Below are 6,226 nucleotides of genomic sequence, written 5' to 3' on the forward strand. Positions count from 1 at the left end.
CACTGTGTTCCTGTTAATGATAAACTACAAATTTACCCCAAATTACTAAAATATCGATATTTTAATATGAGAATCGATTCTAGAACATAAATAACTGGTATCGGAGGAACTGATATTTCAGTATAGATCAGCACATCACTAATGTGCCATACTACTGATTTCCTTTCCGATCCGATACCAAGTAATATTCAGGGTGTATTTTATTATATTATTATAATTATTATAATATTTCATTATAGATCAGCACACCACTACTAGACTCACATGTCCTATGTACTATTGTCTGCAGGTTGAGCCATCTGTCAATTAATAATATTCTGAATCATCGTCACACCCATTTTTGTTCTTTGTTTGTGTGTGTGTGTGTGTGTGTGTGCAGATTTGTGAAACTGTCCCCTAATCTTCATAATATCAACACCCCTGAAACAGCAGCAAAGTGCACCATGGTGAGACCCAGAATCGAAACATTCAAGCTGAATACACTAGTGTGGAAAACACCGGGCAACTGTACTTAGAGAGCATCTGCACCCCATAAGACCAAGAAGCTGAGAACACCAGCATGCTGTGTGAGAAACATGTATCTTGCCCACTGTCTTGCAGGTTCACGTGGCTAGTGGCACCGCTCTGTGGCTGACTGGCTGTTAACCCAGTGAGTGACAGTTTCTCCCACTGCATTGGGCTGTAGCCTTCTGCTGTACTGAAGGACAGTGCTGCAGCCATGTAGCTCTGCTCATGTAACATGTGGCCTTCCCACAACACATCGTTTCTGGGCATGACCCTGGAGTCTATCAGAGCCTCCATGTCCCTCACCCTGAAATGACAGCAGGCCTTCGGGGTGTGCCTAGACCCATTTGGGCTTCACTCGCAGGCGAGCTCCTGAGGCCGAGGGCTCTATGGTCAGTAGCTCTTATATTAGTCATTGGGAGTCTCTAACATAACTATGATGGAGCTGCAAGCTGTCATCCTGGCACTCAAGCAGTTTCTATCAAGACTGTCAGGGTACCGTGTTATCATCAAGATAGCAAAAATGGTTGCAATAGTCTACATCTACAGGTAAGGGGGGCTAGGGTCTCCCCTCCTCTGCATGATAGCTACCAGACTGTGGCAGTGGGCTCACCCCGTTCTACTCACTGAAAGCAGTTTATGTGCCAGGACCATTAAACGTGACAGTGAACATTACAATATGTCGAGGAGGAGCCCAGTCCAAGAGGAGTGAAGACTCCATCCAGAGGTGGTCCACCAGATCTGGAGTCGCTTCAGAGGTGCAGAAGTTCTTTTACCCCAGGGGCTTGACACACATTGTTATCTGTTCTTCTCCCTGCAGATGACCTGCACCCCTCGCCACGGGCTTTTCTCTGGGGCTTCCCTCCATACTCCCTCCTCCAGTTATTCCTTCACCGGGTCAAAACGGAGGAGTTTTTTTTTTGACCCTTCGTTGATCCTGGTGTCCCCTCTTTGGCTCCACATGCTAATTTTCAGTTATCCTGCCAATCATGGCTAGGACACCCCGGGACCTCCCTGTTCTGAGGGACTTCCTATTCCAGGTGAGGGGGTCACTATTCCACCTTTTCCCAGTAGGGGTCAGGGGGAGAGCCTGTACCCTGAGAGGGAGAGGCTCCATGCTTTAGGGCTGGCTGATCTAAAAGTGAGAAAATAATACAACAAATATCTCCCACTGGGGACCTGGACAAAGAGGCAGCTTGGAGACAGGTTGCCCTGTGCCATCTCCATGCTTTGGGACAGCATGTCTTGCTTACCCGGCCATTGAGGAAGAAAGACAGCCGTTTGTCAGCTTCCACTCTGGAATTCTGGGCAGACTCCTGTCTAAGTCTGGATTGTCCCACAGGGTTGTGGAGGCCATTTAGCAGGCATATGCCTCTTTGGATGTTCCCCTCCCTTTCAGAGTGCGGGCCCACTGTGTCACAACATTAAACGTTTTAATCACTTTCAGGAAATAATCAATAAGAAATGTTTCATCCTTTCTAAGAAATATTTTTTATTTTATCTAAACTTGTTCTTTGGAAACAGTTACAGCTACATTTACAACACACATGTTTGTTTGTTTTTTATTCTTCTGCAACATGCAGTGATGTAAAAAATAGACTTTGAAGTCTTTATCATCACAGTTCTGGGAAATATTTAATACTCAGCCAAGCAGATTAATCCATTGTGATAATTAACTAAATTGCACCCTATGTTGAATACCAGCTGTAAACACAACCCGATGTTTATATTTCACAGGTCTTTCTGTATTGGAAAGGTGGAGAATGACAATGATCTGACAATCTGAAGTTACACAAAGAAAAATATATTTATATGTGGTTTTGTGGGTAGAGAGAGAGACAGATTCTCTTTCACGCAGTGAAAACCTTGTGTGCTGTCCATGGTGCTGAAATAATAACAGTTTAATGAATTTAATAGTTCACTGTTTGCTAGTCGTTTGCAATACTGCAAGATTTTGTATCGATCTGATAACAAGTAAATACAGGGCCTGTATCACTGATACTGATACCAGTACCAATACTTTTTAATAATTGCAGTACATGATCAGAGTTGTTAATTCTGAATGAATTTTCATGACCTTTAAGACAGCCAGGTTGCCTCTCTGATGAAACTGCAGCAGTGCGTACAGGAGAGAAACAGAAAGTAAAGTATCGAGTTCATTATACACGTAAGGAGAGAGAACGTGTTGGTTGACCAGGAGGACTGAGAGACCATAACAGATACAATAAATTATAAATGGATTAATGTCTCCCTCTGTTGGCCAACAGCTGTAAACACACCCCAGTGATTTTACTTGGAAGCTGTGTTCAGAATTTGACATGAGACATATGGGACAAGGAATATCCAACTGACACATACCCTTATTTACCATGGGTCATTCGCACTACCGTAACTCTTCGATCAGTTGTCCTACAGAGATGGTTACTGAAAGATGAGAAGACATGCTTTGCAAAACTTTATAATGCATTATTAGAATGCTCATGCAAAGATGGTCCAATCACAGGGAAGAATTGATGACACAAGGAGCAGAGAGGTGGGTGTGAAGAAGTGACAACACCCCAACATGCCTGGAAATTTGTAATATAAAAGGGAGAACTTATGAAAGACTGAGTGGGATAGGCTCAAAAACTGTTTTGTACCAATTTAAAATAAACACAGTAAAATTTGAATACAAAGATGAACCATATTATTAGTCTTCCAGTGCTGATATTAAACCAAGAGCATGTCATTGTTTAATATAACTGCTGTTGATCTGGATGCTGGCAGCTCTCCAAATGTCAAAATGTCCTGGGTTGGATTTTGTTGCTGACGTCGTCCGTGAGTCTTGAGTTTTGTTGAAACAATCTTTTTACGGACCTGAAACAAAATCAGAACAAAAAAGACTTCAAAAGTGAAAAACAAAGAAATAATGGTGCCAAAGATGTGATGATGCTTTCTGACCTTTTGCACTTTCATTCTTTAATCACACAGAACTGCATGTGTTTGAAATTTAAGAGGCTCATTATTTTATTCAGACACCACAACAGCAACAGAACGTAACTAAAGCCAGTCGTATAAAAAGTGATTCAGCTCATCAGTTCAACTGGGCATCTTCCCAGTGTGCCAACTAATGTTTGTGCCGATGGGTTAATTGAAGGGCCAATGCATACTGGCTGTAACGCTGCCATTTGATCACTTTGTGAAATCTCTTGCCTTCGCTGTGGAACGTAGTAGTTTAGTAGTGAAGAAGTTGTGAAAATATGGAGCTGAAGAGCTGAGACAGAAAACATAAAAATAAATTCAGTAAAATGTATCAAATTAATGACACGTTAGTTGTTGGCGCTGCTGTACCATGAAGTGGTTCTAGCAACAACCAGTAACCAGCCCTCACAGTCATAGGAGGCTGCTGCTGCTGCACCAGCCGAGAAGAAGTGGAGGGACAACAACAACAGAGTGAACAGACAGAGGAAGGTGAAATTAACGTGGTAAGAATATAATGGCAGGACATAATCATGAAGGAAAAGATTCAAGAATTCAAATAAAACAAATGGCTGCTGGATAACACCCTTATCCAGAGAAGAGCAGGTCACCACCATTAAACAGCCACTTTCTGCAGATGTGCTCGTGAATATCTGGACGGATGGCTGCTGGAGCTTTTCTGCAAGAGTGGAGAGTGAAATGATAAATTCATGCAAAGTAAAGACGAGCCTAATAATTGAATAATTGAAGTTTATTAAATAGTGTGTTGTTTTTAAATTATATAGAAGCAGTAATTTTAACAACTGAATACATATTGAAAATACACAAAGCGAAGCAGCTGCTAAACAGTTCACTTAGACTGAATTCCCTGTTTACACAGAAAGATGTGAGAGCAGGGATAAGATGTCACCATACATGGTCAGAGGGCCCGGTGGCGCCAGTATCCGGCAGCCTCGCCTCTGTCAGTGCGCCCCAGGGTGGCTGTGGCTACAATGTAGCTGTAGCTGTAAAGCGCTATACAAATACAGACCATTTACCATATACTCACTAGAGGTAATGTGTAATCAGACAGCAGATTTACAGGATCTGCATCAGTTTTTATTCTGAATTATATAGCAGGTATTTATAAATAGCAGTTAAAGCACATCACAGAGGTTTTTAAAACAAGAAACAGCTGGAAGAGGAAGTGAATAGTCAGTAATTTGCATCCTCTGTGGTGTGATGAAAACAAGCTAAACCAGAGAGTGGAGATTTAAAAACTTTGTATCTATCTCTGCTATCAGCTGTCAGCACTAAATCATGTTCTCTGAAAGACTTCAAATCAGCTTAAATTGTTCTTCCTCATTTTAGTTGTAGGCAAGAGAGAAAAAATACCACACCATAGTTTATTTATATAACACTTTAAAAACAACACATAACCGACCACAGTGCTGTACAGCAGAAATATAAGAGGTACAATAAGAATAACAAATACAATAAATAAATAACAATAAAATAACAGTGTCAGTTACCCACTGAGTCAAAGGCCAATGAATTTAAATCTGAATTTAAAAACCACTACTGATGTAGACGCCTAATGTGGAAAGTGAGATCATTTCAAAGCTTTGGGGCCACAATAGAGAACGCTCGGTTTCAGCCGTGATTTAGGGACTGAGAGCAACAGCTGCTCAGCTGACTGGAGTGAACGAGGGGGGGCATGAGGCTTCAGCAGATCAGACAAATATACAGGTGCCAGACCATTTAAGGATTTAAAAACCAGTAAAGGGATTTTAAAATAGATTTTAAATTAAAATTGGAAGTCAGTATATGGAGACCAGAACTTTTCTTTTACCAATTAAAATCGTGCCACAGCATTCTGCACCAGTTGCAGGTGTTATGGAAGTTTTCATGCAGACAACAGAGAGCAGTAGCTAACATCCTTTAATTAAAAAAAAAACAAATGAGAGAGAGAGAGAGTGACCAGCAGAGTCTCTCTCCCGATCAGCCCTGGGTTTATAAGGAACTCAGGTGCCTGATGGAACTTTCCAGTCAAACCTCCAGATCCTGACAGAATCCTTCCACTGACATGACGGCTGCGATACACCTGCACCAGGACAAACCTCCACCCGACCCACTCCTGTTAAACAGGTGAAAATAGATTTAAGAGCAACAGGACTTAGTGCTGCTGAGTCTTTGATTTTATTTATTTTCTATTGTGTTTTACTTGCATCTGTTTGGAAGAGTGAATGTAAACACAAAAGACAATTTTATTTTATATCCTGGAATATGCAGCAAATAGGTTTAAATGTTAAACAAATTTCTTCCAGTCAGAAAATGTTGCATATAATTGAATTTTTGCTTCCTGCAATGTGCATAAAGTTAAAAGATTAAAACTAATTAAAAGAGACTTTTTCATTTGGTAACATGTTATATGATCAATTATGCAGAAAAAATCAAAATATCAAATAGCCTTAAAAACTTAAAATCATCCAGGTTATTGTCAGTTCTCCTCTAGCATTAAATTGCTAATTTATCTGTTTGGCTGGATGTTACAGAAATAGTTCCCATACCTGTCATCACAATGTTAAAGCTCAGCTCCAACCAGTCTGCTGGACTGCAGTATCACAGTAAACTGCTCCATCCAGGATTATTGGCTTTGGTCTGTTTGTGATGAAGACGGCTGCAGAAGATCCCAGAAATCATTCAGTGAGGTCAACATCACCATCTTCACTGAGAACAGAGCTGTGGTCTGCAGAGGCAACAACCATGTTAGCACAAATAAAGC

The sequence above is a fragment of the Neolamprologus brichardi genome, chromosome 3, assembly GCF_056152115.1.
Source record: "Neolamprologus brichardi isolate AB-2024 chromosome 3, ASM5615211v1, whole genome shotgun sequence".
In the NCBI taxonomy this organism is placed as follows: domain Eukaryota; kingdom Metazoa; phylum Chordata; class Actinopteri; order Cichliformes; family Cichlidae; genus Neolamprologus; species Neolamprologus brichardi.